General features: G+C 38.0%; 1 protein-coding gene across 1 annotated transcript in view; it reads left to right on the plus strand.

Annotated features, from left to right (window-relative positions):
* Positions 1-12734, plus strand: part of CTNNA1 (catenin alpha 1) — a 127085-nt gene that overhangs the window by 72152 nt on the left and 42199 nt on the right. The window lies entirely within an intron of this gene.

Consider the following 12734-nt stretch of genomic DNA (forward strand, 5'->3'; position numbering starts at 1 on the left):
AAGTAGTTAAATTCTAAAGTAGATTAAAAGTGTATGTGAGGTTCATATATCTTTTATAAAAGAAAAAGGACTTAAGCTTGGTGTTTCTAGGAAAGAGTTGTCACATTTAAATGAGTTTCATATAAATTGACATATTCCAAATATAGATTCCTTTGAAAAATGTCATGGTTGAATACAAGGTAGTAATTAATTGCCTCACTTTGAGTACTTAGATTTTTTTTATTATTTTTTTAAAGTTCTTTTCACATAGACCATTTTAATTGTTTGGATCAAAATTCTTTGACCTGGATGGCTGGAAGAAGCAGCCTAGTTACAGCTATTTTAATGATGCTTCTAGGTTTCCTTTCTGTGTGATAAATCTTTCTTTTGTAACTTTGCAGGATTTTGTATATGTAAATAATGTTTTCTTTTGTGTGTGTGTGTGTGTGTGTGTGTGTGTGTGTGTGTCTGTCTGTCAGTGTGCAAGGATCCTGAGACATCTCATTGTCTTGGCCTGTATATAGGTTTACTATTTTTTTTCCTGTTTGTATTGGCAGAATTTGTCTGCTTGAGTGTGACCACACACATGTTATGTGTATATTCAAGTGAGTGGTTCTCTGTTTCATCAAATGTAAGCAGCCAGTATTAGAATAAAATGGAGATAATGGAGGGGGTAAAAAAAAAAACTGTCTGGAAGCAAGTTAAATAATAGCTTTGTCTTTGACATGAACTGGGTTTTGTCTATAGCACCTTAGATTTATACATTTGGGTATGTGTACTTGTGTTCTCTCCCCTTTTTCCAAGTAGAAAGTATAAATTCTAAATGCTGAACGAGTAGCCTGCCAGGCATCACCAAAGAAAAACTTGTAGGGGAGGAAAAGGAAAAAACAGTTTGATAAACCCCTCAGGCTGCAGTTAACTGATAAACAGAACTTACTTGGGCATCAGAAAGTAGGATATAGAAGATGATTAGAGAGTGTGAGTGCATGTGTGAGTGTGTGTGTGTGTGTGTGTGTGTGTGTGCGCGCGTGCGCGCGCGCGCCTGCACATTTCATGGTTTTCCTTATTCTCTGTGAGTACTGTTCACTATAAAGGGTAATAAGGGTTTATATAATGTCATTCTTCAAAAGAGTAAGAAATACTCTGTGAGACATAATCTTTTCAATGACTTTTTCTCGGTATTATTGCTGTATATTGATTTCCTTATAATTTTCAGAATCAATTATAATCACTTACAAGTATTAGTAATTTCAGAGAAAAACGAAGCAGACAAATACAAAAGAAATGTTGGCATTTGGAATGGTCCATACAAAGACCAATCTCATGACTTGCTTTTTCCCCTCTCACATAAGCAATTATTTACTATTTATAATTTTATGTATCATTTATATATTAGTAGTTGGTTTTTTTTAAGTGGATATTCTCTGTATTTACATTTTAAATGTTATCCCCATCCCCTTGCTTCTATGAAGGTGCTCCCTCTTCCAACCATCCTCTCCCACCTCAGTGCCTTGGCATCCCCTACACTGGAAAAACAAGCCTTTACTGGACCAAAGGCCTCTTCTCCCATTGATGCCAGACAATGCTATTCTCTGTTACATATGCAACTGGAGCCATGGGTCTCTCTGTACTCATTGGTTGGTGTTTTAGTCCTTGGGAGCTCTGGAGGTTTTGGTTGGTTGGTAATGTTTTTCTTCCCACGAGGTTGCAAGCTCCTTCAGTCCTTTCTCTAGCTCCTTCATTGGTGTTTCTGTGTTCAGTCCGATGGTTAGCTGCAAGCATCCTCAGCTGTATCTTTATGACTCTGGCAGTACCTCTAAGGAGGTCTCCATATCAGGCTCCTGCCAGTAAGCACTTTTGGCATCAGCAGTAGTGCTTAGGTTTGGTGGCTGCATATCGGGTGGATCCCCAGGTGAGGCAGTCTCCAGATAATCTTTTCTCCAATCCCTGCTCCTCCCTTTATCCCTGTATATTCTCCCTGTGAGTGTTTTGTTTTCCCTTCTAAGAAGGACTGAGGTATCCACACTCTGGTCTTACTTCTTTTTGAGCTTCAGAAGGTCTGTGAATTGTTTCTTGGGTATTCTGAGCCTTTTGGGCTAGTATCCACTTATCAGTGAGTGCATACCATGTGTGTTCTTTTGTGACTGGGTTACCTCACTCAGGATGATAGCTTCTAGTTCCATCCGTTTGCCTAGGAATTTCATGAAGTCATTGTTTCTAATAGCTGAGTAGTACTCCATTGTGTAGATATACCACAGTTTCTGTATCCTCTGTTGAAGTACATCTGGGTTCTTTACAGCTTCTGGCTATTATAAATAAGGCTGCTTTGAACACCCTAAAAATTCCACCAGAGAACTCCTACAGCTGATAAACAACTTTTGCAGAGTGGCTGGATATAAAATTAACTCAAACAAATCAGTTGCTTCCTCTACTCAAAGGATAAACAGGCTGAGAAAGATTAGGAAATTGACACCGTTCACAATAGTCACATAGAATATAAAATATCTTTGTGATCCTAACTAAGCAAATGAAAGATCTGTATGACAATAACTTCAAGTCTCTGAAGAAGGAAATTGAAGAAGATCTTAGAAGATGGAAAGATCTCCCATGGTCATGGATTGGAAGAATCAACATAGTAAAAATGGCCATCTTGCCAAAAGCAATCTACAGATTCAATGCAATCCCCATCAAAATTTCAACTCAATTCTTTATAGAGTTAGAAAGAGCAATTTGCAAATTTATTTGGAATAACAAAAAGTCCAGGATATCGAAAACTATTCTCAACAATAAAAGAACCATTCCTGGCCTCATGCTGCATTACAGATCAATCGTGATAAAAACTGTCTTGTATTGGTACAGAGATAGGCAGGTAGATCAGTGGAATAGAATTGAAGACCCAGAAACGAACCCACATACCTGTGGTCTCGTGATCTTTGACAAAGGAGCTAAAAACATTCAATGGAAAAAGGACAGCATCTCCAACAAATAGTGCTGGTTCTAATGGCAGTCAGCATGCAGAAGAATGCAAATCAATTCTTACTTATCTCTTTGTACAAAGGTCAAGTCCAAGTAGATCAAAGATCTCCACATAAAACCAGGTACACTCAAGCCAATAGAAGAGAAAGTGGGGAATTGCTTAGAATACATAGGCACAGGGGAAATTTTCCTGAACAGAACACCAATGGCTTATGCTCTAAGATCAAGAATGGACAAATGGGACCTCATAAAATTGCAAAGCTTCTGTAAGGCAAAGGATACTGTCAAAATGACAAAATGGCAACCAATAGATTGGGAAAAGATCTTTATCAATCCTACATCTGATAGAGGGGTAGTATCCAATGTATACAAAGAACTCAAGAAGTTAGACTCCAGAGAATCATATAATCCTATTAAAAATTTTTGGTACAGAGCTAAACAAAGAATTCTCAACTGAGGAATACTGAATGGCCCAGAAACACCTGAAGAAATGTTCAACATCCCTACTCATCACGGAAATGCAAATCAAAACAACCTTGAGATTCCACCTCACACCAGTAAGAATGGCTAAGATCAAAAACTCAGGTGACAGCAGATGCTGGCGAGGATGTGGAGAAAGAGGAAAACTCCTCCACTGTTGGTGGGATTGCAAGCTGAAACTCAGTCAGGCAGTTTCTCAGAAAATTGGACATAGTACTACCTGGGGACCCAGCTTTACCACTCTTGGGTATATACCCAAAAGACTCTCCAACATATAACAAGGACCTATGTGTATGAACCATATGTATTAACCTAGATGTATAAACTTGACAGGTCAGGGATCCAGCTCCTGTACTTCTTAAATACAGGTACCATTGTGGCTGTAGGGAACTGTAATTAACCGTTAAAATTCCTTGGATAGTAAATGAAGAAAATCCAGTTCATACTGTACTAAACTAAGAGGATTCCCCTTCTTCCTAAAACTTGTTCCTGGGGAGTCATCTACCCGATAGGAATAGGTTATGTTAGACCTTAGAGCAATGGTTCTCAGCCTGTGGGTTGTAACCTCTTAGAGGTTGCCTAAAACCATTGAAAAAGACATATTCACATTATGATTCATAACAGGAAAATTACAATTAAGTAGTAGCAATGAAAATAATTTTATGGCTGGGGGTTACCACAACATGAGGACTTGTATTAAAGTGTCACAGCATTAGGAAGGTCGTGAACCACTGCCTTAGAGTGTTGTATTACCTGTACTAAGTTGCTTGTCATTGCCTGAGGGAGTGGGACCTTATGTCCTTCAGTGTCTGCAGCTGAGGCAAGTCCTCAACAATCTGTTACTTTATTGCAGAGTACAAAGCATCTTTTTTACCTAGTTTGAAAGGGGAGAAAAGCAGTAAGAATCGGTTTCTGTTAGGTGTTCCTCATTTGGATTTATTAAATTTAAATTAGGGTAGAATTTTACTGTCTGTCCATCTAATATATATTTTGTAAAGAAAAAGAAGGCATTTGATAATTAAGGTGAGTAGAGCCACCGGAGTTAGATTTCAGTGAGGAATGAGGTGTTTTTAAATTCTGAAACTTGAGGCTGTTACGAGTGAGATGCAGTTGTTCAGTCTCTTCTGTTTAGTTGGGAGGTAGATAAGGGCTTAAGGCTTTCATTAAAATCTATACCGGCAGCCACACATATAACTGTGTTTTATATGTATGAGGCTTTGCCTGTAAGTTTGTCTGCACCAGGTTGATACAGTGGTCGTGGAGGTCAGAATAGAATGTGGGTTCTCCTGGAACTGAGCTGCTCTGTAGGTGCTGCAGATTGTACCCCAGTCCTTTGGAACAGCAGCCAGTGTTTAACCACTCAGCCATCTTTCCAGCCCCCATGATTTTTAATAAAACCAGTAGTTTCACTGAATTTTCTGTAAAGCCATTAATGTCTCTTATATTAAAATAATGCCTTAAGCCCTACTTAAAGCAAAATTCTTTAGTAGGAGGAGGAGGAGCAAAATTAGTAGGTTGTTTTACTCTGTAGTGCTGCATTCATATTGAATATTTATATCACACCAGGGAGCCAGAAGCTATTGTTCTAAGAATTTGGAACTTTATTTTGGAAGTAGTATAAAAACTCATGGTTAAGAAATGGAAATCAATAGATTTTACTAGGAGAAAGAATGGGGGGTAGAGCTTTGTCCCAGCACACATTTTACTAAGTAGACATCAATATGCTTTTCCATGGAGGATATTCTTAAGAGAGTTGGAAAAGAAAGCTGGAAATATGGAAATATCTTAGCATTTATGTTTCTTTTCCTGAAGCAATTTTAAACTGGATATGAATAACCAACATTTATTAAATGTAGGGTTGAGTGTAGCATCTCATCCCTGTAATCTCAGTGTTTAGGAAGTGGAGGCAGAAGCACCAGAAATTGTTGAAGACCATCTTTGAGCTACATGTCAAGTTATCTTTTTAAAAAAAATAAAAGAAAATAGGAATGGGAAAGATGGCTTAACAGTTAAGATCACCAGTTTCTCTTCAGAGTGTCTAAGTTTGAATCCCAGTGTTCGCATGGTCACTTACAACTGTAAGTTACAACATGGTCTGTAGTAACTCTAATTTCAGGGAACCCAATACCTTTTTCTGGCCTCTTTGGGCACTGTATGCATGTGGTATAAAGGCATACATGCAGATTCATACATTTAAAATTTAACAACAGCGATTGGAAAGAGCTTGGAGCACTTGCTGCTTTTGTAGAGAATTTTGTTTTAGTTCCAGTACCTACGTGGTGGCTCACCACTACCTACTCCAGTTTCGGGGGATCTGATACCCCGCTGGTTTCCTTGTGTATCAGGCAGGCACCCATGTGGTGTACATACATTTAAGTTAAACATGCATAAAATAATTAGAATATCTTAGGTACATCTTGATAAATGAATGATTTCTTAAATATTTCCCCCCAGTTCTTCAACATCTTTGAATTTCTCTTGAATAAAAATTCTCTCTCTCTCTCTCTCTCTCTCTCTCTCTCTCTCTCTCTCTCTCTCTCTCTCTCTCTCTCTCTCCCTCCCTCCCTCCCTCCCCCCCCCACTCCCCTTCCCTCCCTCCCTTCCTTCCTTTTCTTCCACACATTATTTCCTTCTGTCTCTCTTCTCACAGTATGTTATCATGGGTGTGTATGTGTGTGGATACAGCTTTGTCAGTGAATGTATTCATGTGAAGACCAGAGGGTTACGTCTGGTATCTTTGCTCACTTGCTCTCCGGATTTATTTATTTAAGATTAAAAAAAATTATATGAGTGTTTACTTATGTGTATATGTGTGTACTACCTGTTTATCTAGTCCCTAAAGGTGTCAGTTCTCCTGGAACTGGAAGGAGACAGTTGGGGGGCTGCCATGTGGATATTGGGAACCAAATCTGGGTCTTCTGCAAGAGTACCGGATGCTCTTAACTGCTGAACCACGTGTCCAGCCCCATCCAGCTTTATTTTTTGATGTAGTCTCTAGTTTTATCTAAACTTCATCAGTTTGGTTAGGTTGGCTGGCCAGAGAAATTCAGTGATACGGGATTGGCCTCCTCCCATATTTTCTGGTTTATTCTCTATTAGTTGTTACATGTTATTAGTTTCATTTTTGAGTAGCTATAAATTCCTGAGGGGAGGTGACCTAGACCTGTGAATTTTGTGTATTAAATGTAGAATAGAAATTGAAGAAGCACTCATTGAATTAGTTGTAAATATTTAATAATATTAGCACAAACATTATAAAGGAACCTGGCCTTCTGTACCTACTATGTGCCAGGAATAAGTAGCTATATGTGGTTTGATCTTAATTTTGAAAGTGTGAACTTGGTACTGTTAAAGTATAGTCCAGTGTCTATTGTAAGACTCCACAGCAGAAACTTGAATTGCTCTTTTCTGAATTAGCATGATTCCACAATTCCTGTCCTTAACCATCACACAACAGTGCATGTCTTGTTGAGAGAAATGTTGTGTTAAGTTGCTAATATTATGAATTATAATAGTATCATTTTCTGCCCTCAGTACATTTATTATAAAAACAACCACATTTAGAGAGAAACTGAAAAGATACAGTGAATAACCATGTATATGTCCATTTCCTTGATTCTGTTAAGGTTTGGTACATTTACCTAATCACATACCTGCATTTCAGTCATTTCACAACAAACAGCTTTATTCTTAACACTGTAGCTTAGGCCATTATTGAAATTGTTTCATTTTTCTTTTTTTCTATAAAACTGTCTTGGTTCCCAGCTGGTGGTGCTTTGTGAGGTATTGGATTACGAATACTGACCCATTTGATGGATTCGTGATCGGCTGACACTTTTGGTAGGTGGTAGAAACTAGGAGACAGGATAGTTGAAGAGGTAGGTCACTAGGAGTGCTCTGGAGTAATAATTGTTCTCTTTCCCTATCTCTGAAGTCGAGCCACCTTCTCTGCTGGCATGCTCTTGCCATTGTGATATTCTGCTCACAGGCCCATGGCAGTGTAGCCTGTTTGAAGACTTTTCAACCATGAGGCAAAATATATTGTTTCCTCTCTTGTTTTCTTGAGTATTTTAAACTAGTTATGTAGCTCGGTGTTAGGATGCTTGCCTGGCATGCTTAAGGCTCTAGGTTAGACTCTTAGTACAGAATGGGGTAAGGATAGGAAAGAGTTCTTACCTTCAGCAACATACCAAATGTAGGAAGACAGAATAAGACTTAAAGTTTTAAGTTAATATTTCTTGCTGGTCAACTGGTAATTGCTTTATCATTTGGCACGACTATGTATGATGCCAAACTTCTCTGGGTTTTGGTAAGTATGTAGACTCAGACCCAGAATATGCTAGACAGACATTCAACCACTGAGCTATGAGACATATTTTTAATTTAAAACCATATGGACTAAGTGTGGTAGGTAGTACATGCCTCTACTCTCAGTACTTGGGAGGCAAAAGCAGGCAGATTGATCTCTGTGAGTTGAAGGCTAACCTGCTTTACATAGAGTTACATAACATGTAACTGTCTCAAAAAACTAAATAAAAAATAATATAGAGGTATAAATTTGTGTAGATATTCACTGAGTGTCCTGTATATGTGTGGAGAACATAATTTGAGCTGTTATAAGGAAGAAATAAAGAAATACTTAACTTATTCTTGTAGATCTTCTGTGTTCCAGCCTTGGCTAGTCACAAAGCATATAGCATTAACAAGTTGGCTGCTTATCAAGAAGTGACCTGAGGAACAGGTCTGTTGATTTTTCTAAAACCTCCTGGGACATATTTTCTAATTGTTTCTACGTCTGATTCCACTTATTCAGACTTTTGCAATTAAGTCTTTCCTCTAAATAAACCAGTATTTCTTTCTTCTTTTGATTGATTGTTCTGAGATAAGATCTTGTTATACTGCCCAGACTGGTCTCTAACTTGTAACCCTTTTACTTTGGCATTCAAACTGCTGGTTTTACCCCCACCTGGCTAAAGCCTATCTCTTTACCAGACAAAAGCATGGTTTGTTTTTGTTGCCTTAGTCACTGGGAAGATCAAGTCCAGGTACTGTTTTATTGTTCTGACAATGCTACCTAATCCCTTATTATGGATTATTAAAAACACTCTAGGACTTGGATCTTTGTAACCATGCATACTACTGTATTCATTTCTAAAGGTTCTTAAAGACTATGAAACATATTCTGGTTCTTTGGGATTAATAATCTTTGCTTTTAAATCATCGTACATCTAATTTAACCATTCTGCACATAAAAATTTATTATTACACCTTTTTGATTCTATAGAATTAGGCCCTCTGTAAATTATGCCCACCCCCCAAGTACCAGGCACCAACCAGTTGGTCTTCATTTATTTGACAGCTAAGACTTTGGGGAGGGAAAGGCAGCTCTCACACATGCTAGTCACGTGCTGTATTACTTAGCTGTATCCTGATATGTATGTTGTCATTGATTTGTTTTTCTGAGACAGAGATTCTCTGAGTAACAGCCCTAACTGACCTGAAGCTCAATGTATAGACCAGCTTAGCCTCAAACTTGCAAAGTTAAAGGTGTATGCCAACACCAACTGGCACTGCCCCCCTCCAGAATGTTTTAGCCCTCAAAATAATAAAACCGATTAGCTAATATAGATGACTATTGATTCTTATCTGATCATTTTTATAGAAAAGCAACTTGGAGCTTTGATAATCTTACTTTAGCTATAAATAGCAGTCAAAGGATGGAGCTATGCTCCGAGCACAATTGTGAATGACTGTGCAGTGGAGTTGATCCTTCCCTATGATTCTCTTTGTATATTCTCCCTGTTTCTCTAGGTAAAGTCTCTTGAAATTTGTAAAAAGGCATTGAGAATTGTTTCTACAGTTTTAAAATATGGTTCCTGTGAAAAAGATGAGTCACTAGGCTTTGCCAGTTAAGAGTTGCTCACAGGTGCTCCTATAAGCTGATTTCTTGCAGATTCCTATGAGGCCTTAGACTTTGTTAACAGACTGGGTTAAGGGCATAGAGGGCATAATTCATGGGTTTCCCGGGTTAAGATTCTTCATTATACTTGCAGTGGAGATGTCTTGCTGTCTTTTTAGATAGTGAAGAGCGGTTAAAGATTTGCTTACAAGTTTTTCTAAAAGAGCTGGGAAGAGGGAGGTCAAGCTTGAATTGGGGAAAGCGGTGTAGAATACACTTGGCCTTCTTTTCTCTTCTTTCTCTGTAATGATAATTTGTAGCACATTTTGTCCAAGGGGAAACTTCCACCTGGTTGGTCAGACACATTTTTATAAAAGGAGAGTGGGAACCACTTTAAATAACCTTGATAGAAGTACCTTCTTTGTATTTCAGTGGAAACTTGAAAATTCTGTGGTTATCCAGGCGGTCTTAAAACAGCTGATAGTCAGTTTTAAGATTAAAATGTAATTTTAAATGGGATTTTAAGATTAAAATATAAGAGAATTGTATTAATAAGCTGTAGTTTTTAGCTCCATAAAGTATGGAGATTTGTTCCTTTTGTAAAATTTAAAGTCACCATTACTGATGGTAGCTAGCGTCAACATAATTATTTTTGATATAAAAATGTATGTTGTGTTTCCTTCCTCTCCCTTCAGTAGTTACTGGGTTTCTGCTATGAGAACTCTCATAGCCTCTGATGGGGAAGAATCACTGAGTATTGGAAAGGAGAGGTGTTTACATGTATGTAGAGGGGTACATACGTACTTCAGTAGTGGTGTAGAAGGTGATGCTGAGGTGAGAGCGCACACACACCCTTTTCTGTCACTCTGCTTTTGACTTCTTTGAGGGAGGGTTTATTCCTGACCCTATAGCTAATGGCATGTGGCTAGGCTAACAGCAAGCAAGCCCCAGTGATCCTATCTCTTCCCACGTCTAGGTTAGGGTTACAGGTGTTTAAGATGCTTATACTGTGCATGTAACATGCTTGTGTGGTGGATGCTGGGATCCAAACTCAAGTCCTTATAGATACACTGTAAATGCCATCTCTGTCAGCTTTGGGGCTGTATAAGTAGGAGGTTCACACAAGATCTGAGAATCATTCATGGCAGTTGGTACCTAGAAAGGAATGTTGTTCTGCCCTAATAGTGCCTAGGTATAGCATTCTGAGTAGGTAATCAGCCAAAAAAGTACACCAGTAAAACAATCTTTCCTTTTCTTATTCATACCTACTGAGCTAGCATCTGGAGTAGAGTGAGTCTTACAGTCCTAACATGGTTAGCACCTACAGACTTCGGTAGTGATAATGCAAGATGATCCTAGCATTTATCCACTGAAGTAGAGGCCAAGTTTCAGTTTATTAAGTCCAGGTACCAGCGTGGCTTTTCAGGTTGGGGTACTGTACCTGAAGAATTAAGAGGAGCAACCAACCCCAGGGCTTGTTGTGAGCCCTGCTTTCTACCCAGTTGTTAAGGCTGTTGGCTCTTTAGTGTGGTTTGTTATGTGTGTTTTGTGTGCCCCCTTCCCCTTCATAGCCACATTTTGCCTTTGTGAACAAAGACAGCAAACACATTTGACATTGAAAAGCAGCGTGGTCAGTCAGAACAGTTGTTCATTTAACTTGTGTCACAAACGCCTGTTCAGGTTTCTCCTGTCAACACTTGTAGGTTTCGGGAGAAAATTATAAACAAAGGAGACATTTGTGGGGTTTTTTTTTTTTACAGTATACACAATTTTAATAACAAAACTTTTCTGTACACTGTATTATAGTCCCACCAACCCAGTTCCTGTATAATAGTATTTTTCTCCTATCCCCAACAACCCTCCCCCCATGGCTCTTAAAGGTAATTGAACAAATGAGTTTGGACTGTACTTTGAGTTTGCAGTCAGTGTTCACAGGGTCACCAAACAGTCCATGTATCATACTGATTTTAAAACACAAGGAAGAAAAGGTTAGTTGAAGGAGTTGGAGATGTTTCCAAATGTCTGCGATAGCAGAATGAGAAAGCATGAATGGGCATTTTCTAGGTTTGGCCTTATTCAAGTGCTATGAATTTGCCCCAGGTTAGCTAAGGAAATGCTTATTATCTATAGATGGCCCATGTTATCTTTTTAAAAACATCTTTTTAAAACAAGCATTTTAACTGAGAATATATGAAAATTATGTTCCAAACAGACTTGAGATAGTGCTGTCACTGGATTGCTGTATTAGGAAAATTATCATGTAATTTGCCTGTTAAAATATTCCTTAAAATTTTATATGTGTGTGTGTGTACGTGTGTACGTGCATGCGTGTATGTGTGTGTGTGTGTGTGTGTGTGTGTGTGTATATATATATATATATATATATATATATATATATATATATATATATATATATATATATGAGAGAAAGGGAGGAAATTTTTAGCTCCACCCCTTACATAGCTATGTGTAGGAAGTAAGAAAATAACACTTTCATATTTCAGAATTCAGATGAGTGCTGCATAGAGCTTGCTTTTACTGGAAAGATGGAGTTTAGCTTTTGGTGACTAGCATTATGATAAGCAGATGGATTTTAATAATTAGTGTGGAATTAGGAAGTTTAGTCAATTCCATTCATTGAATTAGTACAGAAATTAACTTAGACTCATTAAGAAATTACATGTGATAATACAAAAAAATTTTTTTTGGCTTAAATAGTGTCTGTTTTTCGATGCCAGTGATATGGGTTTTGTGTGAATTTTTAGATATATCGGCCCACTCCCTTTTCAGAAAGGTGAGCTTGAATTCCCTGTAGGCTACAAAAATAAGTGGCAGCAGTTGCAAACTAATTTTAATTCCTAGCTACATTTCATTTTTTGAGAAATTACTTACTGACTTCTGATCATCATTTTTCACTAGCTTTTAAAATAGGGAAGAGGGAAAGCTGGGTGGTAGTGCTTAAGAGATAAAACCCTACCTGAAAGCCTTCACTATTATGACTAGGAACTACATGTGGTTTTGCTGCTGGCCAGTTGGTAGCACAGATACTGCAATACAAATATATATCAACTAAATGGAGCCTTGTTTCCTGTAGGCAATTAGAAATGGCAATTTGTGCTTTACGTGAGAATAACCTGGTTGGCACTATCATTACCAAAAATGTGGAAGGAAAAAAATACCCACCCACCCCCAATAGTTTGCATTGGTGGCTTTTGACACTGTTCTTCCTCAAATGCTAAGTGGCTTATTCTGCTACATGCAGTCCACTTTACTAACTATATTCTTTAGGATTAATTGGAGTTCCTAGTTAATATTTTTTACTTTTTAGCTCACAGTTTGAACTAATTTTGCTTGTGATTTGAAATGATGAAAACCACTCATCATTTAGGCCCAATGGAGT

The sequence above is a fragment of the Micromys minutus genome, assembly GCF_963924665.1.
Source record: "Micromys minutus genome assembly, chromosome: 8".
NCBI lineage: Eukaryota > Metazoa > Chordata > Mammalia > Rodentia > Muridae > Micromys > Micromys minutus.